General features: G+C 32.1%; 1 long non-coding RNA gene across 1 annotated transcript; it reads right to left on the bottom strand.

The window, feature by feature from the left end:
- Positions 1-9,714: 9,714 nt before the first annotated feature.
- LOC139498363 (uncharacterized) lies at positions 9,715-16,583 on the bottom strand. Its single transcript, XR_011657908.1, has 4 exons — positions 16,474-16,583; positions 12,403-12,559; positions 11,541-11,618; positions 9,715-10,202 (listed from the first exon to the last, which is right to left on the bottom strand). It is a non-coding gene; the product is annotated as an uncharacterized lncRNA (long non-coding RNA).
- Positions 16,584-26,471: the final 9,888 nt, after the last annotated feature.

The raw sequence follows: 26,471 nt of genomic DNA on the forward strand, positions 1-26,471 counted from the left end.
AACTTTATGCCCATTGTGTTTTCCTGTCACACAACTTGTACATATCTGCGCATCACATGTGTTACAAATAAGGGTTACTTCTTCTTTGTGTCCATTACATCTAGATTTGACTTCTGGGATCAGGTCGGAAGCCTTTTGAAACTGATGGTTTCTGGATAACTTCTGCCTATTATGTAGCAACTTACAGTTTTCACAATATTATTCCTCACAGTCTATGCAATATTGTGATCCAGGAGCACTTACGCAAACTTCGCATGTTTTAGACGCAGCTTGAGCCATTTTGAAATCGATCAAAACCACAGGTAAAGAGGTGCTTGTATCACATGAAAGTGAATTGTAAATTTAAATCAAGTACGATATATAGTGTACTTTATAAATCATTGACGATATTGTATTGAACAATGCAAACAATATATGTTATTTTATGCTTAAGTGAACGCTCAGTTAACAATGAATACACAAACATTTGATATCTTTAAATATGAGTAATATTATATATCAACCATTTAAATAGTCGTAGTGTGTTATACAGAATATAATAAATATCTTACTAAACTACCTATTTAAATGTAAACAATGTACTTGATTATTTTGTTTTAATTTATATAATACTTTCAACCAAAAGATGAAAACATTAAAAAAGATTATATATACAAAATAATGAATGATTTCTTAATCGCTGCTTAATTATAAGACGATATACATGTTCCGGACCATATGAGTGTTTGGACCATACGCGTAGGGTCGTGACCATATGGGTATATACGCATATGTTCCGACCATACGCGTATGGTCGGGGTGACTTACACTATGTTACAGTTTACTTTGATAACTTCTAAACTCTTCATATTGTATGACTTTTCCCTAAAAATACGCTATCATATAGGTGATTTTATTATCATATTATAATAAAGAGATTAACTGAATGCGAATAAGACGTTTCATATATTTAATGTTACTACCTAGTCAAAACTATAATAAACACATTTTATACCGATGTCCATTACCGATTTGTTATATCGAGTGAATGGCAATATGTGATCTTAAAAAGATAACTTTCAAAAACTTTTCAATAAACTGTTACACAAAAAATCACTGGCAGGAACATATTTTATTTAACTTGTCTTGTGACTATGGTGTACTGTATGTAGTCATATTACAATACTTGAAATCCAGAGCTTCATAAACACCTTAGACACATCGGATTAATCCAAAACCTCGGCATCACTGTACGCAGCTGCAAAGAAGGCTATCTTTTCACTTGCAAACAAAAGGTGTACCTGAATTGGATTGTGCACAACCATGACGTGGAAATGCATAAAAAAAAATAAGTTACCGTGTGGAAGTAAATGTCACCATAATAAGCCTAAACGCAAAATGTAATTAGCGATGAAAATTAACTTTGATACCAAATCTTATTTTAACGTAGCCTTATAATTAATACATTGTCATGAAACCATCATTGTTTTTTAGATAAAGTGTATTGTGTTATGTATACGTTTGTAATGAATATTTGAAAAAAATACATATATGGTTAAAATACTCATATGGGCCGGCCCGTTGATAACCATACAGTATATATTATAATGATTCGACCATTAGAATGAATATACGCATATGGTCATGGCCATACGTGTATGGTCCGAATACTCATATGGTTCGGAACATATCCAATGTACATTCAGGGTTGTGTTAATATCATAGCGGTAACGTAGTGCTACGTAGATTTATGACTACTAGAAAATAAATCGCTCGCGAAAATTGGTTGGTTTACAGTCTTGAACGTGTAGCTAGTCTAGTTTTTATATAGATACTGATAAAAACTATGTAGCCGCTACGACCTTAAACACGACCCTGATATTATTTTATTATTCACAAAATATCCTAGCATTAAAGAGGTAGTTTACAATGCACAAACGCGGTCACTTGCAGTACTTGTACTGCAAATTTAGTACAAATCAAATATAGAGCATAATCTAGTTAGTTGATATTGGAAATATGCAACATTTTCCAGATGATTCGTCTGTAACCATCTCCATTACATCAACCAAGCATAAGAGACTTTGACACAAATATTAAAAACCCTTAAAGTTACGCCGCGTTCCAGGGTATGTAGAGAGGGCCATCAAAAGTTTATATGTTATTGAATAATTTGTTGTTACTGCTTTACAAATATTTTCATTGACTTATTTTTTTTTTCTATGATGGCAAAATATGAAAAATAAGGAGAAAAAGCTCCAAAAATAAAACCAAGTATAGCTTGTTATGTCAACTTATATTTATGGTATAGTTCTATTCCAAGGAAAGTTTTACATAACATGTGTTTTGGAGACGCAATCCACTCAGAATAGTTCTTTTTTTTATATACATATTTAATTTAAGTAGCAAAAGAACAACACAAGTCATAAGATAACTCAAAAGGTCCGAATTGCATGTACAGCTTTCATTATAAGCCGTGATACCACCATTGATTTCTACTTATAAGTCTTTGTTAAATTTGGATTTTTAAAAAAATTATGTCGAATGTATCTTTGTTTAATATAAAAAAAAATAGTCCAGTGCTACAGAAAAACTTTCACTTAACATTGCACATGTTGCATTTTTTATGATATTGTAATTACTATATTTTATTATGGTGGCCTAATTTGTGTTGTGTGGCCTGATAGTTTTTCACAATAGTTTTTCACAAAATAATTTTATAACTGTGCAGTTTAGAAATCAATGGAACAGTCACAGAATGATTTGAACTTTCCATTTGACAATGTTTTTGACCTACATAATGATTCCAGAATGATCCTAATAAACTTCCGTTATAGTTTTCTAGGACTTTCCATTTATAGAATGTTCTAGAGTTTTCCGAGACAACTATACATATGCAGACCCTGAAGTTAAACTGTTAAACTTAGACATTGATATACATTAGTATTCACGACATTTTGAATTGACACTTTTTTTCTACAAACAACATCATACTGGATTGTGACCTTAGTGGTGAATGTAATAATGATTCTTGTTAAATTTTATTATTGATTTGTGTCTTTTGATGGCTACAATTTAAAGGTGATTTCTGACTGTAACAAATTGCATAATTATAAGAAAATAACCATCATTGTTAACCAATCGATTGTTTCCTCTTATATTTGTCTTAGTTAACCTATGTACAATCGTTAGTAACCATGTAAACTCAAGTTTCAAACCCGGTTCCTAAAGTTATGAAAAAAGGGTGAAATTATTTGCTGATTATTTAAACTTAAAATAATGTTCGAACTATAAAAAAATAGTCTAGATGTTCATAACACTATAGTATATGAAGTTAATAAATAAATCAGTACTAGAGCAATAGCACATTGAGACGATGTGTCCACCGTTTTTATAAATCAACGACAGACATGTTTGTCGTTTATTGAATTGTTACATCTCGTTTCTCGTTTCATTTTTTTTTTTATATATATATATACAGTTTTTTGTATAGTTTAGACCGCTGCAAGGGTTTTCCTGCAATTGTTTTACACTAGTAATTTTTTATTTATTTTCACAATTTTTGAGGAAAGTTTACTATTAGTGATATATATATATATACGAAATGCTATATACTTTGACAGACTGTTAGATTAAATTAAAGGTTACATTTTTTTGAAAATCTTCCAATTCACCAATTTTAAATGTTCATATTATATTAAAGTTTGATGTCAAATAAATGGTGATACTTCACTTTGAAATCTGATACCAATTTTTTTTATGATGTCTTCATTCGGAAATTTATTATTTTTAAGCGTTTCCGTGAAAATGAAAAAGGAAAAAATCCGAAAATCACACCTTAAGACGACTTTACAAAAACTGCATCGTGGGTAACAAAACATGTATCTCTCCTTTGTTGTTTTGTATACTCGTTTTTCTCATTGACTTACATGTATAAGCCACAATGTTTATCATATTAATTGTGAGAATAAGCATTCATATGAATAAAGAAAACAAAACGTTGCCGCTGTTCAAGTGTCTTTAATGGATTAAGCGAAATCAAATCTATGTTATAACCCAAAACTGAGGGAAACACATGAACTGTAAGAGGGGAAAAAAGGCACAAAAGAAAAACAGACCTGCAACAAATACAAACGCCAAAAAAACATTGAAACAGACTTTTCCTAACAATATCTAGTACCATATTCCTGATTTGTAAAACTGTTTTAAGAAAAAAAAATGATCGGTTGAATTTAGTTTTAATATAAAATTAACATTTTACTATAAAAATATATAGCGAGATTTTATCCAGCACCATTGGACATCAATTTCAAATATTTAGGACAAATGTTCAAAAAATAATCCGGTATTTAAAGAATCGTCTTGTCCTGCTGCTTTCAACTAAAAATATCTCTAAACAAAAGTCGAGAAAAAAAACATTTTTTTTATCTGCATCGACAGTATACACTAGCCATGATCACATGACTGAAGCCTGCGGAATGTTTCCGATTATCGTGGTCGTTATGCCCTGCAGTCTGGTCTGTATAACTGATTTGATATCTGAATTAGGGATGGCATTTATATCTTACTGATGATGGTAAAAAAAATCTTCTGTGACTGTTTTAACTAGTAATTCAGAATACAGTTTGACTGCCAGTAAAAGTGTATAGTGGCTGTATGACAAATTAGCATTAAACAGCCCTTACTTAAATGTTCAGTTTTAGAGAATGAGATTTCTTGCCTTGGTTCTATTTCTTTTTTTATACAATAGATGCAAGAATATGGAAGAAACACGAAAGATACCAGGGGGACATTACAAGTCATAAGTCAAAAATATACTGACAACACTATGTCTAAAAAAAGAGGACAACACCCTAAAACAAACAGAGTACAACCTTTGATAGCCATGATTTCGATTTCTTGACTTGAGCCGGCTGCTATTTTATCTGTTTATCTCTAAGAAACATAAGAGACAACAATAGTTTACCGATGTCTATGCTTTCAAATAAAGTTAGGGGGATTCCAAAAAGAGTTTAGTTCGGTGGTGTCACCAACATGTAAACCGTGTCATGCGAATCAAAAGTCTCAATATGTTACAAACAAGAATTGAACACAAATTAATTGCCAATTTTCAGATTTGATTTGCTACTTAGAATTTCAAAATCTTAAACCGCAAAATGTTGCTAGTAAGTTTGGTCACGACACAGCTTTAAGGTAACATTATTCCAGATACGGTGATATAAAATCTTATGGTGTGTCTATTTCACTCGCCAGTTCTTCTTTATTATTAAGTACAATTTTGAAAAAAAATAAAAGACAACCTGTTAAACATCCCGGGGTCACACGATATAACCCCTGTGTTTTAGTCTGTTCCGTGTTGATCTTTTGTGGTCTTTGTAGAGTTTTTCAGAATTTCTTTCGTCGTTTACGTCGTTCGTCGACTTTCACCATGCCGTTTTGATATTATCGTCGACTAAAATGTTTTATATTCCTTTAAAATATCACTGCATGAAATGATGCATTTAATATAAAATTAAATGCATATGTTATGCATATTAAATTTCAAATTACAAAAAATATTATGCATTTACTTTGCTGGAAAATTTCTAATTTAATATAGATTTAAACTAAATTTAATATTGCAAATAAATTCCCAAATTTCAACCTAGTTTAAAGGTGTTTTTAAATCTAAATAAATTTCAAATTTAAAGTATTTAAGTATAGACTAAATTTGAATAAATTTCTAATTTAAAGAAATGTTTATGTAAATTAAATTTGAATAAATTTGAGATTTAAAGAATTTTTAATATAAATTAAATTTGAATAAATTTCAAATTTAAAGAAGTTTTGATATAATTTAAATTTGAATAAATTTGAGATTTAAAGATCTTTTAATATAAATTAAATTTCAATAAATTTGAGATTTAAAGATCTTTTAATATAAATTAAATTTCAATAAATTTCAAATTTAAAGAATTTTAAATATAAATTAAATCTAATTAATTATGTAATTTAATTACATGTAAATTCAAATAAATTTCTTGTTTATGACTTATTTAAATTAGAACTTCCATCAAATTTAATGCAATTTAAAGTCAATATAATCCTGTATAACTACTTACAAAACAATAGTGCAAATGAATAATAAAGAAAAGGCAGAATTTTTCCCTCTGCTTTTGGAAAAGGGATGTTGGGGATTTGTTTTTACTTTAACCCAAATATCTGGTTTGAAAATATCTAATTAAATAAAAAAACAAAAATTAGGAAAAACAGGAATTTTTAATGGTGATAACTTTGTAGCTACTGTACATATAAAATTGATCCTCCAACTTTTCTGATCCATGTTTACAAAGTATTAGACTTGAAAGGCATGGATTGCTGCTCTGTGTATTTACAGTAGAATAATATTTGTGGTTTCAAATGGCAATGTGCAAATGTATAATTTGTCAGTAACATTGAAGACTGTATTTTTCAGATGAAACTTAAACAATAATCCAACGAATACATGTCACTCATTTGCAAAGCTCAATACCATTTTGTAAATATGCCTTTACCTATATGTAAAGAATGGCAATGCATCTGAATTTATATAAGAACTTGAAGAGTTAGAATCTAAGACATACAAAAAACACAAACACCAGATATAAACTATAGGACAAGGCTATCTATGTGTGATTTGGATTTTGACAATGGCAGCAACATACAATACAGGAGATAACAAAAACTTTTGGACAAAGCATAACCATACACAACAATTTCTAGCATTTTCTTATTGTCATCCTGTCTTGGGCATAGTTATTTTCACTTCTAATCGGGTCAGAATAATAAAAAAAAAACAATTTTGAGTTATCTCCCTTTGTATATACTTCAATAAAAGAAACAAAGTATATAACAAATTAATTTTATTCAGATACTGACAAATTAGAGTTGTTTTGGTGATAAATTAAAATAAAATGTCAAAAAGGGTGTTATACAATTTTAAAAACATTTAAAACAAATAAAAAAACACTTTTGTTTAAAAAAAGTCAAGTTCTACATCAAAGAACATCATCAAATTCAAACTAATTAATAAAATAATGGTTATTGACAAATTAACATGCTTACTTGTATAGATTATTTAAGAATCATAACAATTGGGTCATAACAAATAGCAAACATAGGCACCTCTAAATTTCAAGGTTGGCATCATAAAAATATTAATGAATAATCTCCCCTGCTAGCATTATTTGTCAATTTTAAAAACTTCAAAAAGCAAAAAACAAAAAACATAACATTATTTACATGATTAACATAATTCGTAAATTCACAAGAGTGCACACACTGAAATGTCTCTCCTTCTTTACTTATCATTGATATTATGTTGATAGTCCTAAGTATAAAGCTTTATTAAAAACTGTCACATAAACTTAAGGGGGCTCCTGGGTATAAATGAATTTTTTTTTCTAATATAGGATTTCGCTATATTTTTTCATAAATGAACTTTATCATATACTTAAAAGAAAAATGAAATAAAAAAATGGGGTCACCGTTCATTTAAGCTAAAATCTGCCTCTAGAAGAAGCATACATTTTTGTTAATGTCCTTTTTTTCTGTTGAACTAATAGGAGAAAAAGAGGAAATATTGAAATAAAAAAATAACCTAATATAAGAAATCGCTTAAATTTTACAATTATTTAGTTAATGTACAGCTTATTTGAAAACAATAATAAAAAATATAGGTCACCGATGAGTTAAAAAAGATATTTCAAATTTAAGGCCAAAAAATGGCATTTTTGCACCAAAGGGAGATAATTTGGAGCTTTTTCCATTATTTAAAGTCATCTGGGGCCAAACCAAATATTTTATTTGGGTTGTTTTTTGTACCATATCATAAAGTAACAACTAATAGTGTAATAAATAAAATTTGTAATGAAAAAATAAAGGTTTAATTTTTTGCTAAAATTTTTGTACCCATGAGCCACCTTAACATTAACCAAGATAACTTAACAAAGAGCAATGAACCATGAAAATGAGGTCAAGGTCAGATGAACCATGCCAGGCAGACATGTACAGCTCACAATGCTTCCATACAACAAATATAGTTGACCTACATGTATTACTTATAGTTTTAAAAAAATAGACCAAAACACAAGAACTTAACACTGAGCAATGAACCGTGAAAATGAGGTCGAGGTCAAATAAAACCTGCGCGACTGACATATAGATCATAAAATATTTCCATACACCAAATATAGTTGACCTATGGCATATAGTATTAGATAAAAAGACCAAAACTCAAAAACTTAACTTTGACCACTCAACCATGAATATGAGGTCAAGGTCAGATGACATCTGCTCGCTAGACATGTACACCTTACAATCATTCCATACAACAAATATAGTAGATCTATTGCATAAAGTATGAGAAAAACAGACCAAAACACAAAAACTTAACTATAACCACTGAACCATGAAAATGAGGTCAAGGTCAGATGACACCTGCCAGTTGGACATGTACACCTTACAGTCCTTCCATACACCAAATATACTAGCCCTATTGCTTATAGTATCTGAGATATGGACTTGACCACCAAAACTTAACCTTGTTCACTGATCCATGAAATGAGGTCAGGTCAAGTGAAAACCGTCTGACGGACCTGAGGACCTTGCAAGGTACGCACATACCAAATATAATTATTCTATTACTTATAATAAGAGAGAATTCAACATTACAAAAACTCTGATTTTTTTTTTCAAGTGGTCACTGAACCATGAAAATGAGGTCAAGGACATTTGACATGTGACTGACAGAAACTTCGTAACATGAGGCATCTATATACAAAGTATGAAGCATCCAGGTCTTCCACCTTCTAAAATATTAAGCTTTTAAAAAGTTGGCTAAAGCCGCCGCCCGATCACTATCCCTATGTCGAGCTTTCTGCAACAAAAGTTGCAGGCTCGACAAAAAAAACATCCTGCTGCTCGAACATTGATTAAAATTTCATTCCAAATGCTGTATGCAAGAATAAAAATAATAAGGTGTAATGAAATACTTCAAATATGTACAATTGAATAAAATAGCACACAAATAAACTTTTATCAACAAAATTATGTAATGTCAAGCAAAAAATTATCAATATTGAATATGTACTTGGACAATTGAAGAAAATAATAAGTTTATATGCTTATAAATATATTTGGTGTATTGACTGTCTCCTGATTAGTTAAAAATTTTTAGTTTTATTTTTAATTTTTTTTGTTTACAAATTTTATGAAGTCAACATGTGCATGATGTGTGTACTTTGTTATTATTTATATAAATAAAATAAAAAAAATTCTTTGAGCCTTATTTTTGATTGAAATTTATTTATAATGAATGGCAATAACTTATTTTGATTTTATTGAACCATAAAATTAATTTTCAACTATTTACATTTTACATAATCCTCTTTGCAGATATCTAATGTGAAGATTCAAAAAGTTATCTCCCTTTGACCAAGCGATTATAAATAATGTGAAATCTTACAGGAAAAATCTTGACAGCAAAAACAAGACACTGAAATGAGCCACACTCAATTATTATTCAGCATTTAATCAATTAGAAAAGGCAACAGAAAGTTTAAGTAAAAAGAAATATGTAGCTTAACCAAACACATTAACATAATCTGATGTCACCAATATGCTGCACTTGTAAATAATTTTAATCAAAAATGCAAATGTTGAAATAAAAGAGCAGTAATTCATTTTTTTACTTTAAAAAATAATCAAATTCAATAAACCAAACCACTTCATTTTCAGGGTTCCCCCCTTAAACTGAAAACTGTCAACTATAATTCAAAAGTAAACATGAAGGTATTTTTGTTCTTGCAAATTCCAAAAGTGTACCTTTGAATTGGTCCTTATTAAAATTTAAAGAAATTTTTATTGATATCTCTCAATTTTGTGTCATATGCCCTTAAGTAAAAATCCATGCAAGTTCTGTACATTTCTTGTGACAAGGCCTCTCTGCTTTACTTGGACCTCAGCTCTTTGCCTTGTGCATTCAGCTGTCTCTGGTATTTACAGTCTAGTAAATGACTTTAGTTTATCCATGTAAGATTTAAAATCTTGTGACAGTCAAATCCCAGTTGTGATCAGGCGAGTTTATCTACAGAATCACTGTCCCAACTTGACATTAAATCAATTTGCATGGCCTTTCTAAGTTTGTCCTTTTCTGACACTGGCAGTTTCTTGGTTTAAAGGGCCTTAGCTCTATTTTGTAGCTTCTGTAATAAAGTAATAAAAAAAAATGTTTAATTTTATTAAATTGACAAGTGATATATATGTGACAAAAGCAATAATTTTCTGCATGCAATTATTCTATCTTAATGCAGTTGTAATCAAAATCATATATTTAAAAGATATTCTAATGAGTGACCCAAAAATATCTCGTGGAATAACTCTATAAAAAGAATAGCTAGAAGTTCATGAAGTTGTGATAAATTTTCTATTTTCAATGGACCATGAAATTGGGGTCAAACCATTAATTTATCCTTAGAAAGATCATAACATAAGGCACATGTATATTTATTTTTAAGTTGATTGGTCGTTAACATCATTAACAACTATCCTGACCAAAAACTTTTACCAAAACTTGAACCTAAAGCAGAACAGATGAAAGAATAAACAAACAAAAGCATGGATCATTAAACATAAACCCCTTCTACTATTGTAGGCTGGCATAACAATTTATTACAACTATTACACATTGTGATTTATTTATCAACATCAAAAAAATTATTGATTTGTATCAGTTTAGTTTTTCAATTATATTTTAAAACTAACTCCTTCTATCATTGTTTGGTCTTATTCACGGTGTAGAATATATACAACTTTTATAATTTGATGTGTGATCCCCTCAGGGGTTCGAATTCAGGCTTATATTTTGGCAAGTGTTTGATGTGTCTATGGGCACTATGGAGGTATAAAATTAGGTAGCACCCCATTTTTTCCCTAGGGAGATTGATATTGGAATAGCTCATTATTGAGTTTGTTGTCTTTATCAATTTTAATATAAATCACAATATCAGGTACAGCATTTTTTTTTTCTTTTGACATATAAGAAGTATTTGTAAATAGTATTAAAATACAATCAGCTGTATACAATATAACCAAAACAAAAATCTGAGACTGGATTACTGCCCTTTTATCTATTTATTATTTGATCTATAAAATAATATTTAATCAATAGAAATGTGAAAATTTCAAACAAGATTTAAGTCAGTTATTGTTTGATTTGGCTAATTCTACTAAATACACGATTATTTTGATTTTTGTTGTTGTTGTTTTTTTTCCTGCAATTATTTTGTAACACTCTAATAAAAATGAGTATGAATTCAATCCTCCATGACTCTATTCATGCTATTTGTTAGATGTCTCTACTCTCAATGGCAACAACACTTCATCTCCTTATAAATTAATTTTTGCAGGCCTCAACTAACAGTATTTTCCATAAAATATATAAAACAACAAAAAGCTAGTACAATCATGACAATGAGTACTGTTAATTTATCCCAAGACTTGGTCTGGTCATGTCAAATTAATGTAATCACCAAATAGCTTACTTCAAAATAGAACCAGCTGCTGTTTTACATGTCCAGACTAGATTGTTTATGCCTATAAGCATCACAAACAGCTGCTTACTGCAAAATAAAACATAAAAAGTTCCTAAAATAAATGTGTATTGCCAGGAGATAATTAGTTGAATTTAAACATTCATATTATATTTGTTAAACTTGGTCTAAGGAAAGGGTGTACAGGATTTCCAATACTCAATATATATATATATGTCTAGCGGGACGGCTGCAGTGCAGGCGATTTGGTGTCACAATATCACAGTAGCATGGGTTCGAATACCCGCGAGGAAAGAACCAAAAATTTGTGAAAGCAAATTTACATGTACAGATCTAACATTGTTAGGTTGATGTTTAGACGAGTTGTATATATATATATACATGTATATAGCCCAGGTGGTTGTGTGGTCTAGCGGGACGGCTGCAGTGCAGGCGATTTGGTGTCACGATATCACAGTAGCATGGGTTCGAATCCCGGCGAGGGAAGAACTTTCGCAAATTTACAGATCTAACATTGTTGGGTTGATGTTTAGACTAGTTGTATATTTTACAATGTTTGGCTATTTGAAACATTATGATCACATGCATATATGTATATATTCTGACAGACATTTCAACATACATGTGATATACATAAGGTATATTTATAGATTTTAACAAGGCTAAGTAAGTATATTTATAAGCTGATAATACTAAAAAGGCATACATGTAACTTTATCTTTTATCAAAGACAATGGCACGTCTCTATTTGAATTACATGACTTACAATGTACATTTATATGTTATATCTTTTGAAAGATTTTTAAAATCATAAATTCAGAAAATGTAGACAAAATATATATACAATATATACCTTTATATGTGAAGGAACATGGATGGCTGTTGTATTCCCTTATCTTTGAGCATCTGTTTCTGCTTGAAATCGATTCTCTGTAACAATTGGTGCAATTCTTCAATTTTTTCACTGTCATCAAGATTTCTGTTTGGGAATCCATCATCTTCTTTATTAGCTAAGTAAAATAAAAACTTTTTGAGAAAATGTAAATATTCAACATGATGTTCATACAAAATGATATTAAGTTTAAATTCTTTTATATAAATGCCTTTTAAACTTGAGTTGCTGAACTGTAGTAACATGTATATCTGTTACAGTGACGCTATTTTAATTTGTAAATATGTATTTGGTATAACAGTGTCTCGTAAGTCAGTTTTTGGCTGGATATTGGTTGTTTTATTATGGATGTATATTGTGTATGAATTATTTTATTGCAATCAATATGTGACACTTTAATAAACAAATTATTATTATGTTACAGTAAATAGGTGAAATTAGGAATTACATGTAATTACTAAACACTTCAGTAAATACCTGTAATTACTAGCCAATTTAGTAATTACATGTATTTACTAGTTGTTTCAGTGATTACTGGTAATCACTGATTTTTTTTTTCATTTTTACAGCTATTTACTAACTTGATGTTTTTGTTTTAAAATTAAAAACATAATTCAAGATACCAAATAAGAAAGTAAAGGGGTAGGGATTTTAACGGCGCTAACTTAAGGATGTAGGAATATAATGCACATCCAAAGTGCATACTCTTTAGTGTTTGTGAATTGAAACTGGAAAATGGTTGTTTTATAGGTTTTGAAACTCCGTAAATATATGTATGCAAGACAATGATATCTATCCAAAATCAAACTAAAATCTCCATCATGCACTGTGGTTCAAAACTTTAAAAAAAACTTTCTCCAAATATCCTGGATTTCTACCAAACTTGGACAGAAGCTAAATGTTTATGATCATAAAATAATATCAAAAAGTAAAGTTTGAAAAAAAATCCTTTTTTTCGTATATATTACTTATAAATGGACTAGTTTTGTCCCAGTTAACATTACATACACTCTGTAGTTAAAGTTTTTAAAACATTAGATTTTATAAACCATCCTGGATTTTTACCCAATTTTGACTGAAGCTTCTTACAGTACTAGTCAACAGATAGTATCTAGAGGAAAATTTTAATATTTTTTCCTCATTTTTGTTGAGCCTGTGATTAACAGCAAAAGTAACCGAGACTATTTGTTCTGCAAAAACCCTTACAATTTTAATAGCTTAATACATCGATAACCCATCTCCAGCTAGGGGTTGATTTGAAGGTCACATGAATACGTATTCAATGAGGTCCAAATATTCACTTGCAAGTGCACAACTCATCAACCTTGTTTCTCAGCTAATTTAACAAAATAAAACCAGAATGGCTGCTAACAGTGAATTATAATTTTACAATATCATTTTTATAAATGATTTAACAACAAAAAAAAGATATTTTTTTTATATATCTCGAAGCTAATGCACATAACAGTTCATTCCAGTTCTTAACCTACATTTGTACATAACGTTATCTTACCTTTATAAGGTAATAAGTCTAAATATTCTTCAAATTCAAAGAGTTCTTTAAAAAGTTAAGACATAATGCTTTGGGAGAATTTTCCATTTCTGATTTCCATGTCTGCTGAAGTTGGTCAAAAATTATCTGTATTATAATGCTCAACTTAAACCATTTTGGATTAAAACTAAAGTTACTCTGATTTAACCAAATATTTGAAAGTCCATATTTATTCAAGATATTTTTTATACATATCAACCATTCAAAATTTTAAGAGTACTAACTGATCTTCTAGTTAGTATTACACAGCTAAAACAATGTTGTATTATGGTCAGGTGATCAAAAGTTATGGTTGTGTTAGCAGTGAGTAAATAGGTGTAAATATTCATTTTAAATTTAGTAATTACTGGTAATAACTGGGCCGTTTAAGGCTCGAGGTTTAAGGAATTACTTGTATTAACTAAGTGCATCGGGAATTACCTGTAATTCCTAAATTTTAGTAATTACATGTAATTCCTAATTTCACCTATTTACTGTAACATATATAAACAGCATGTAAAGGTTTGAAATGTTTCCAAAAAAATACTCAATAATCATAATATAAATGAAGGAAGTATGGTAACCTACATGTATGTATCATTTGTTTGGCTATAGTAATTGGATCAACATCAGTTGGTCTTAAGCGGATAGCATTTATTTTGGAAACATACCACATTGTTTACTTTAATCTAATTAATCTTCATATACAACATGTACAATGTACATATATATGTATCTTAGTTTTCTCGTTTGAATTGTTTTACATTGTCATATCGGGGCCTTTGTGGTATGGGCTATGCTCATTGTTGAAGGCTGTACAGTGACCTATAGTTGTTAATGTCTGTGTCATCTTGGTCTCTTGTGGACAGCTGTCTCATTGGCAATCATACCACATCTTCTTTTAATTTATCATTAAGCATTTGAATCACAGGCTCTTGTTTCTATCCATTGGAAGACCCACTATTAACGTATATTTTCGAGAACAGGGGTTAAATTATTTTGTTACAGCTAACTAGCCCAGGACCTATTGGCAGCACGATTTTACTAGCCCTGTTGGAAGAACTGCTAGTCCACCAAAACTGACCTGCTAGCCCTAGTATGCCTTAAAAATCAAGAGTTTGCTGCATAATACAAAGTGGGTGTCCTTTGTTTTGAAGGAGACATTATACACTGTATTTAATAATTTTTGTTGATCTGTTATTTATTCTCTTGGTGCTTATCCTAACTTAGTTGTTCCCACATTCAAAGCAGACTTTTTATTGGCATGCTTGGGGCAACTAACGGCAATATTCACAGAGCATTGTCTGTTTTTTTCATCAGCAACAGCCAACCTTGCCAGGGGAATCATTGTGTCCCAGTTCGGCCAACTTTTTTTTGCCAAATTGTAAAGATCAAAGAGAAAAAACAATAGATCAAAGGAAAATGCCGCCAAACAAGCATGAACATGTGTGAGTCTCGCGCTAAAGACGGCTGTCCTGGACACTATTATTTTTTTCCGAGGCTTTTCCCTGTCGTATTTAGCATGTTTGGGGGATGAATTTTCAGCCTTGTTACTCCCGTTATCTACCGTTTTTCATTTTGAAACTGACGAAGTTCCTGGGGTTCTCGTACTAAAATTTTAAGAAATATTTTGTGGCATGGTTTCGTGCTCAAGAGCTGTGCAACAAGACAGGTCAATACAAATCAAAACATCATACCCCCAAATACCGTTAATTGAAAATCTCGGCACGATAAGCAATGTACAAAACCCCAAGCCATGGTATAAGAAATCGATATTTAAAGTACGAGAATTGCAATCAACACATGATACAAGGCCACCCAGACATGCCAGAGTTATTTGTTCTTTTTTTAAAAATATGTACAACAGGACCTGTACAAACCAGTTCAAATTCTTGGAATCCCTGATGACTTAATTGAATCGAAATGGCTAACATAGAATAGTGATGAAGGGATTTTTCACTTTCAATTTTGGAAACGTCAAGAATTGTTTGTTACTAGTCCGTCGGGCATATCGGATTACACATTTTATTTGCCCGAGGCGTAAATGATCTAGTCCCGGGCGTCGGGCTAGTGGATTTTTTAACCCCTGGAGAAGGTACCCAAGTAATTTTTTCACCTCTCCGCTTAAAACCATTATTTCTGGTAAATATATATGTTAATAGTGGGTCTTCAAATGGATAGAAACAAGTGCCTGTGATTTGAATTTATACCAATATCAAGGGTACAACTGATATGTCACCTGGGTAAGTAAGGTACATGTACCTATAGAACAAGTCAATTATCCAATAATCTTAAAAACTATAGCACAGTTTGTTATTATTCCGTGACAATAAACAATAATTTGGTTTGCACGACACTTTGACCATGTCCCCTCCTTTTTAAATAAGGTTTTGGGAAATAAAATATATTGGGCATGCATATCAGATTATAATCATAAAAAGTAAATTGATTGTGTAAGGTTATGTAATATATAATGATCTATATTAAAGTAATGCGGTTACCAAATCGAAAATCATGTTGAATTTGAAGTGTGTTCTTCTTTTGGGATTTGAAAATCCCGCAACATGACGACTTAAACATTGCTATAATAGAAAACACTCGAGACAACCGAAAGGTGCACGGTCGCACTAAATACCAACAATATGTTATTAAGCCAAATAAAATAATGTATCCTAATTGATAGATTGATATGATGCGTATATAATATAATTGTTTAAAAGATGTGAATAACAGAATAAATGACAGACACATGATCTCCAGAAATTAACTAGTAAAGATAATAAAGTATTTTCCTGGTCTACTTTTTGGTCTTAACTTACACTGTTATTATAACAATATTACAAAAAAAACGCGGGACATGACCAGATAATAAATATAATTTTTCATACGTACAAATCAAGTTGATCGAGTTACCTGGACTCATAATATTCACATATTAGTATAACCCTTAATATATATTTCTCAAATTATTGCTTTAATAGTAAGCATAGGTACTTGGGTACAGGACATTTTTTTTACCCTACCCTTTTTTTCCAAAATCTGTTATATCTCGTTTTCTCACTTTCGTATTATTTATTTTTTTCGCGTCTGTCTGTACGTGTCATTAGAACATAAATACACTACAAATTACTTACTTTGGCAATTTACTATCAATTCCAAGTTTACTATCCACAGCGGTCACGGATATATTACTAAAGAGAGTGAATTTTAAAATAGAAAACGAAAAAATAACGGATATTGGAAAAAAGGGGGAGGGTAAAAAAAATGGTGACATCCCATTAGTCTGACAACCATTATTCGGACAGCCCAATAATCCGACAACATGTACTATTCTGACAGCCCATTATTACGACAACCCATTACTCCGACAGCCCATTATTCCGACAATATGCGTTTTTCTTAGTGTATGGATAAATTTTCTCTCTAAAAAAAAAACCAACTCCGCTCTCTGATATTTGTGGTTGTCCGTTTTGATTCCAATTATTTTTTGCATGCGGACATTCATTTTGTCTCAGTATATTGGAGTTGATACACATGATTATAGCAACTGTTCAGTCCTTAACCTCGCCCCTCTTTCGTTTTGCGTGTCTAGTTACTTTATTTATCTTTATATTTCGTTGTTTGTGTGTCTACTATCAGTCTGTGTTGTTCTAGCTCGCTATTTTTTGCATGTGTGTCTTGATCTACCTTCTTTTCACTAGATCTTCGAATCCCCCTTTTCGCGTATCAGGGGAGTGAGGTTCCCCCACTATGAACTACATAAATAAATAATACATCGGAGTTGGAAAACACTACCCGCCCTCTTTGGTCGCAACACTTTCTCTCCTTGTATCACTCATCTGAGTTTTATTTAAATATATTTTGTTGCAGAAATAATGGGATAAAGTAACGTCAGTCAAAATAAGAAAAATAAAGAGACAAATTCGTACCCAGAACCTAAAAAATAAGAAGACAAATAGGACGAAATATGTGCTCAGAAAAGATGAGCATTTCCAATCATGATCAATCATGAATACGGTATCATGTTCGGGGATGAGAATCCACGAAATACGGAGACAGTACATGTAGCACTTCTAATAGCGATCGTTCAGACATAATCCGAGAGATGACACTCAATATTTTGTTGGGAGACCGATTTTGTATCCTAAGATTATTTTAAATTCTAGAAAGATATGCCTCTTTTTTAATGATTGGCGGAGATGCAGGACTGCATGATGATTTACAACAAAACTTATTACGAAAAACAAATATGACGGACATGAATATTTCGGCAATTTCTATCTAAATATGCATAAGGAAAAGTGATATCGGCCAGTGACTGTATATGTCATAGAAATATACAGTCAACGCATTTTGACTGCTCAAGTAGAACGAGTGCAGTATAAAAGACAATAACAAACTAGTAGAATAAGACAATGTGTGACATTCTTGTCCTTGTGTCTTTGTCAAATTGTTTAATTGTAAAAACTTAGTAATATGTGTTTTGTGGGAAACTTATTTTTCATTTAAAAATTGGTTTCAAGAAGAAACATATTTAGATATCATTGGTTTTAAGAAAGGTAATTTATATGTTAATTCAGAATCGGTGCTCTTCCATTACATGAAGAATTGAAAATGCTAAATACTCAAAAAATCGTATTGTACAGCTGATAAAGTTTAGGATGAGCGTCATTTTTCCGCTTCGAAAAAGTGGGGGGATACTGTTTTATCTCTGTCTGTCCGTCCGTCCAACCGTCCATCCGTCAGTTCGCCGCCCGTCCCATAACTATTTTCGTTGCATCTTTTTCATGAACTACATTACAAGGATTTTTGAAAGGTTTATTGAAGTCAGTTATATCGTGTGATGCTTTTTCAAACTCATTACTCATTACATGACAGCCAAGTTGAAAACTTTTGTTACATTTTTCTCAGGTACTACAATACCATGATTTCTGATATTTAACTTCAAGGTTTATATAAGTCAGTTATACTGTGTAATGCTTTTTCAGATTCACAACTCAAAAACTTTCTATCTACCGAAATCTTTGGGCAGGATATCATCAGTAGCTCGCGCCATCAATGCTTGTTGTTGATTTACATAGATCCTTTAATTTGGAAAATAAAATATTATTTTCTGTTTTATTCTATATACAGATTTCGAATTTAGAATTAACATTGAAAGTATACGAACTACCTTAGCCTTGTATTATATATACGGAGTTATTTCTTAAAATATGTTATTACAAATATAAACGTAATAATACAGACAGACACATTTTATTTTACCCTGATATCCTGATACTTGACTTGATAAGTGTCGGAATTATAGGTTGTCGGAGTATTGGGCTGTCGGAGCAATGGGTTGTCGGACTATTGGGTTGTCAGACTAATTGGTTGTCGGACCGATAGGCTGTCGGACTAATGGGCTGTCGGAATAATGGCGTGTTACCAAAAAAAACAAAGTTCCGATGATAGTAAGACCCTTATTACTATACACATCCTTGATTTATGACAGTGATATATGCATTATAAACTGTATACAGAAATATACAAGATATTGACTTCTAAATTAACTTAATGTTACCTCAGTTACTGACTCCATGTTGACATAATTGTGTAATGTTGGTGTTAAATGAGATAGGTGTTGAAATTTTTCGTCGAATAACTGAATTTGGTGTGTCGATATCTACTGATCCTCCACATGCCCCGGGCAAATCCAGAGGCGCTAACCGGGCATTCTTTTGCATCTGACCGAGAAGACTTTCAGAAGGACTGTATAGACGAATCTTTAATTGTTTTAGAACCTTCATCAGACCAGAGTCTTGCATGGAGATGGACACTGATAGACTTAAGTACTGGTACATTGTATTAACGATTTCACTACGAGGAATATAATCATCTTCAGAATGTGAGAGACAAGCAAATCCGCCAGACGACATATCCAGACAGACTTAGTCAATGATACAAATAATATTCTTGTAGACTTGTAGCCAGACTGGTATATATATATAAGTAGACTGGTGGACGTGTAGGACATGAAGGCAAACTGTTAGAAACGTAATCTGTCAGCCTAAAAATCTAATTCTAACTCTATTGGGTTTGATTTTCAGACTTACATGTATATGAATACGAAATCTATATTCTTTGGGGGGGGGGGGGTATTATGTTGTAGGGCAAGCTAGGGTAACAGTTATCAAAGCCCCCCCCCCCCTTTTTTTCAAATAAACGATTTTTTTTATTAATCTTCATTTTGTCGGATTAGAAATGTTCTATGATCTCATTTATGATTTAAGTATAAACTAAAGGACACTTTTTTACTTGGTTGTGCTATAATGGATTTAGTATTACCATTTTTTTCAGTTAAGAACAAAAATGAAAATAATGGATTATTTAAGGTTCTCTCATTAAAATATTCAACATAATGATTCTTTATTTGCAAAACAAACAAAAAACAATTTTGATTATGGCAAATACATAGACTAAACAAACATAATGAAACATTGTAAGGTTAAATTAAGTGTAATATTTCCAAAATAAATTCAACATTATGTCAGCTCATCGGGTCAATTTAATTAGCCGGATATCGTTGCCTTTACCAATTATTTCACACCACATTTTACACTAGTTTAACAAATAATTCATACTTTTTATACTGATTCAGAAGCGTTGTCTATGTGGTTTATTTATTATAAAAGTTGTAGGTCACTGGGTCATTATCAAACACTACAGGAAATTAAACAATGTATAAATTTGTCTTTGGTATACACGTCTATATACTATACTGACTAATATAAGTTCAGCAGCGCATATTTTAATATATTCCAACAAATAAACAATACATATTGTCTGTGTGTGTGTTACAAGTATGCAAGTGATCTAATTATTACAGGAAATAAATGGAACCATAATGCGTGATTTTCTTTACTTGAAAATGGAAAAACTTGACAGAAATTAAGATAGATTTGACTTGAATGTATCTGTTGTTTTACCTTTTTTGTAAAGCAGTATATTTTGAATTTGTTAATAGTATAGAATTTTTTATTAATCTAATCAAGAACCCATAAAGGGCATCATTTTACAACACAATATGTTAGTATACTAGTATATATAATGCGACGTAGGTAAAGATTTTTCTTTATAAAATATTATCATTTCCAATTTTGATGAAAACACATTATGTGGTCAAGAGGATAGCGTTTAAAAACTAGAAAAATGTTTGCACTTCGCCATTTTTTAAGTTAAATGGTCAGTTTCATTTGGCCTTATTAACATTTTTTAGTCGAGCGTCACTGATGAGTCTTTTGTAGACGAAATACCCGTCTGTCGTGAATGTAAAATTTCAATCCTGGTATTTATGATGAGTTTATTTACCATATTTACAAATATCTTTCTATTAAATATACCAACCGAGCTATACACTAGCTGTTGGCGCTTTTAATCTTGGTTGCAGTATTGAAAATAAATTGTAAAAATGAAACAATGTTACTTTTCTTAAAAGAGGATTTACGTATTCAGCTTCTTTTTTTTAGAGTGAATGGCAATATATTTTTTTTTAAACAAATACATGACAGGGTGCTGCCTGAACTAAAGTGAGGGGTATCTCCAGTCAGTTATTCCCTTTATGGTATATAATCAATAAAAAAAATCCCACAAACGGGGGACCCGGGCCCGCCCCCCCCCCCAAAAAAAAAATTGGATCCGCCTATACCAACCGAGCTATACACTAGCTGTTGGCGATTTTAATCTTGGTGTTATTTAACATTTGCAGCTATTGAGAATAAATTGTAAAAATGAAACAATATTACTTTTCTTAAAATACGTAAATCCTCTTTTAATATATTTTTATATATTTTTTAACAAATACAGGACATGGTGCTGCCTGACCTAAAGTGGGGGGTCTCTCAAGTCAGTGAATCCTTATATAGTATATAATCAATAAAAAAATACCACGAAAGGGGGACCCCCCCCCCCAACTGGATCCGCCTATACCAACCGAGCTAAACACTTGCTGTCGGCGCTTTTAATCTTAAGCTATTGAAAATAAATTGTAAAAATGAAACAATATAACTTTTCTTAAAAGAGGGTTTAAGTATTTAGCTTCGTTTTTAGAGTGAATGGCAATATATTTTTTTTCTTTTAACAAATACATGACAGGGTGCTGACTGACCTAAGGTGGGTGGGGGTCTTTCAAGTCAGTGATTCCCTATATAGTATATAATTACTAAAAAAAATCCCACGAGAGGGGGACTCGCCCCCCCCCCCCCCCCCCACTGGATCCGCCTATACCAACCGAACTATACACTAGCTGTTGGTGCTTTTAATCTTGGTGTTATTTAACATTTGCAGCTATTGAGAATAAGTAAAAGAGACAACGACTCGAAAACAAGCAGACGATAGACGAAGGCAATTGGGTCTTCAACGCGGCGAGAATTCCACGCAAAATACGGATATAACAGAAAATGTTCTATAATTGCCGATCCGACACATGTATTGTAACTATCCATGCACCCATCGATTCAATCGAAAAACACGACGTACGACATTCGACAATAAACCAACACATGCGAAATGTATATACGTAACAATTTATAAAATGTCCCGATGTGACAAAATGTGAAACAATAGCCTAGAGTATGTAAAAACAAGAACAAAACAAAAAACAAAATTTGATAGAAAACAACCATTGCATCCCTGAAAAATAACTTTCAATTCAGAAACTCAAATGTATTACGATCTTAGAAATCTTAGAATTCATGGCTATAAAGCTGAAGAGAAATGTTTAAGCAAACTGAGCACTATGAGGTTTTGATTTTTTATAAGTATCAACTGCAATTTCAAGCTTATTTTTTGACCTCACTTTCATCGAAGGGTATATTAATTTATCGCCTACAGGATCGTTCGTCTACCCGTTCGTCTGTTCGTCAAGCTATAGATTGGTTTGTCTGGCTATCACCTCGTACAGTTTTTGAGTTGCAACTGAAACATTTTAAGTCAAATATCCTCAAAATTCAAGGTAGTTGGATTCATTTTATTATAAAATGCAGAGAGAGATCATGGTTTGTCCTGCTTCCTCTTCCGACATTTTTTTACCTATAAATTTATAGTTTTAATTAATATTTCAGAGGTTGCCTGAACATACAATTGAGATGTTCATGCATGTATTCCTATATATGCATCTTGATTTTTGTCAAATATTCTTAAATGCCAGAAAGTTGAACCTTAACAATTATGTATATAACCAGCATCTATAGAGCTACTCCTACATTTTTTTAAGCAACGACCTTGATATCTTGTAGGATGCAGAGGCGTATCAAAGGAATGCGGTAGCAGAGGGCCTCCCCCTTTTTTTTGTGTTATTGATTATAAAGAGAAGCACTGAAACATGACTGGCACAGGCCCCCTTTTCGGCAGTACTGAGACCCACTTTTGAAAATTTCTAGTTCCGCAACTGGGATGTTTATACGCATAATAGTGATGTGCAAGTCCATATTTAGTCTTAGATACATGATTTGTTTTATTAGTTGTTGGTGGCTTTGAACTAGCTGTCAGTTAACTGCGAGTACTTTGAGATATGTTCCTATAGTGTCTTTTTGTTGGGGATGAACAAGTACCCGGCCACGTCCACTTGTAGTTTTGTCATCTGATGAGTTAAGCCATTTTCAAACGATTTTAATAGTTCGTTCTTATGTTGTACTGTTATACTATTGTCCCATGTTAAGTGCATGGGGTTGGGATCCCGCTAATAGGTTTAACCCCGCCACATAATATAAGAATGTGCCTGTCCCAAGTCAGGAACCTGTATTTCAGTGGTTGTCGTTTGTTTATGTGTTACATACTAGTATTTTTTTTTTCGTTCAATGTTTTATATAAATAGGGCCGTTAGTTTTCTCTTTTGAATGGTTTCACATTGTCATTTCGTGGCCTTGTATAGCTGACTATGCGGTATTGGCCTATCTTATTGTTGAAGCCCGTAGGGTAACCTATAATTATTAATTTCTGTGTCATTTTGGTCTCTAGTGGAGAGTTGTCTCGTTGGCATTCATACCACATCTTCTTTTATATATATATAGGATATTTTTTTCAAATATACATTCATATACATTATAACTAATAATTGGACTAAATCAACTATGGCTGGGGTATCTAAACGTGTCTTATAGACACACATAATTTACGTTTTACTTCTGTATTGCTTTTTGCTAAATGAAATGTATGCAAACCTATGTTGTTTTATGCAGTGGTGTCACAAGGGGGATGGGGAGGGATCTTCTGCATGCATATGTAGTTCCTAAAATTTTATACTATATTCATTAAAATCTGAATTACCCGGCATAGTTTTCTCGTTTGAATTGTTTTACATTGTCTTATCGGGGCCTTTTATAGCCGACTATGCGGTATGGGCTTTGCTCATTGTTGAAGGCCGTACGGTGACCTATAGTTGTTAACATTTGTGTCATTTTGGTCTTTTGTGGATAGTTGTCTCATTGGTAATTATACCACATCACCTTTTTCTATGTAGTCTTTCTAAAACATTCGATGAACATCTTTTCATTTTCGCCAATACATTTTTTTTTTCATTCGCCCAAATTTAGATACATGGCGTAAACACACACTAGTTAATTAATAAAAAAAAAAACACACTTCTTTCTGCTATTTGCACCCGCCTTGTTCGCCATGGGACATGACTGTGTGATAATCATATATAGGCGGTATGATATAACTTATCATTTTTTGTGAACGGGATGACGATCGGAATTCATTGTGTTAACTTCGGAAATTAGTACATACATGTACCTGATATTCATATGATGAAGACATAATCTTTCAATCAGTTTAATTGAGGTCTGGAGCTGCATGTCAGTTAACTGCTAGTAGTCTGTTGTTATTTATGTATTATTGTCATTTTATTTATTTTCTTTTGTTACATCTTTTGACATCAGACTCGGACTTCTCTTGAACTGAATTTTAATGTGCGTATTGTTATTCTTTTACTTTTCTACATTGGCTAGAGGTATAGGGGGAGGGTTGAGATCTCATAAACATGTTTAACCCCGCCGCAATTTTGCGCCTGTCCCAAGTCAGGAGCCTCTGGCCTTTGTTAGTCTTGTATGATTTTAAATTTTAGTTTCTTGTGTATAATTCGGAGTTTAGTATGACGTCCATTATCACTGTACTATTATGCATATTTTAGGGGCCAGCTGAAGGACACCAACGGGTGCGGTAATTCTCGCTACATTGAAGACCCATTGGTTGCCTTCGGCTGTTGTTTGCTCTATGGTCGGGTGGTTGTCGCTTTGACATATTCACCATTTCCTTTCTCAATTTTACATGTAAAAAAAAAGTTCTTATTAATAATCGTGTCAAAAATATCGCTCTAATATATATTTTGACAACCTGGTAGTCAGCACTGTTCTTCTTTATAATTCTTAAATGTATCACCCTACGCGACATGCGTTGCGGTAGACATAACACTTTTTCACTTTTTCATGGGCGTCCGAACGTGTCCGTGTTTCTGTCCAGCCACCTCTCATGTAAAATTCTTGTCAATTGTGAATCAAACTTATATCAGAGATGAATCGTCACAAATGGCTCGGACCAGTATTGAATTTCAACATTTTTTAAAATATTCGATCTCTCTTTTGCACCGATTATTATTACTATTATCATCATTATTATTACAAACCTCTACTGTTCACTATTTATATACACATGTTATAAATTGTCATAATAATTGTTGTTCCTTGCAAATAGGCTGCTGTCGTTTTCATCTGGCGCAGAAATAACTGGTGTGTGTGTGTGGGGGGGGGGGGGGGGGGGGGGGGGGTTCCAGTCTGTTGGGCTAGTAGAGAGAAAAACTCAAGTGAAATTGGTAAATGGCTATCGCAGTTTTGCGGTGACCATTCCTTCCCCCATGAAATCGAGGATTGCTTCACGTTTGACATTATGTCTGACGCTCGAAGCCGTCATCCATGCATTCTAAGATGTTGTACTTGTATATGCTGAACTTCAAGTTAGCCATCGCATTGCTGGTCGGCTGCACGCGTTGAAAACTGTAAGAATAACGGTGCAGTTTTTCATGGATGTAAACAGAGTGCTTTTATCTTAATTTTTACTGGTATGTTTTTAAACAGTTATACCATTGGCATTGTCCCACGTTTGGGGGCGATGGTTGGGATCCCGCTAACATGTTTAACCCCGAAACATTATGTAATGTGCCTGTCCCAAGTCAGGAGCTTGTTATTCAATGGTTGTCGTTTGTATATGTGTTTCATATTTGTTTTTTCGTTCATTTATTGTACAAAAATTAAGCCCGTTCGTTTTCTCGTTTGAATTTTTTTACATCGTCAGATAGGGACCTTTTTAAAGCTGATTATGAGGTATCCACTTTGCTCATTGTCGAAGGCCAAATGGTGACCCATAGTTGTTAATTTCTGTGTCATTTTTGTCTTTTGTGGGGAGTTGTTTCATTATCAACCATACCACATCTAAATTCTTTTTTTATAATCCTGCTCGGAAGCCT

The sequence above is a fragment of the Mytilus edulis genome, chromosome 12, assembly GCF_963676685.1.
Source record: "Mytilus edulis chromosome 12, xbMytEdul2.2, whole genome shotgun sequence".
Classification (NCBI taxonomy): domain Eukaryota; kingdom Metazoa; phylum Mollusca; class Bivalvia; order Mytilida; family Mytilidae; genus Mytilus; species Mytilus edulis.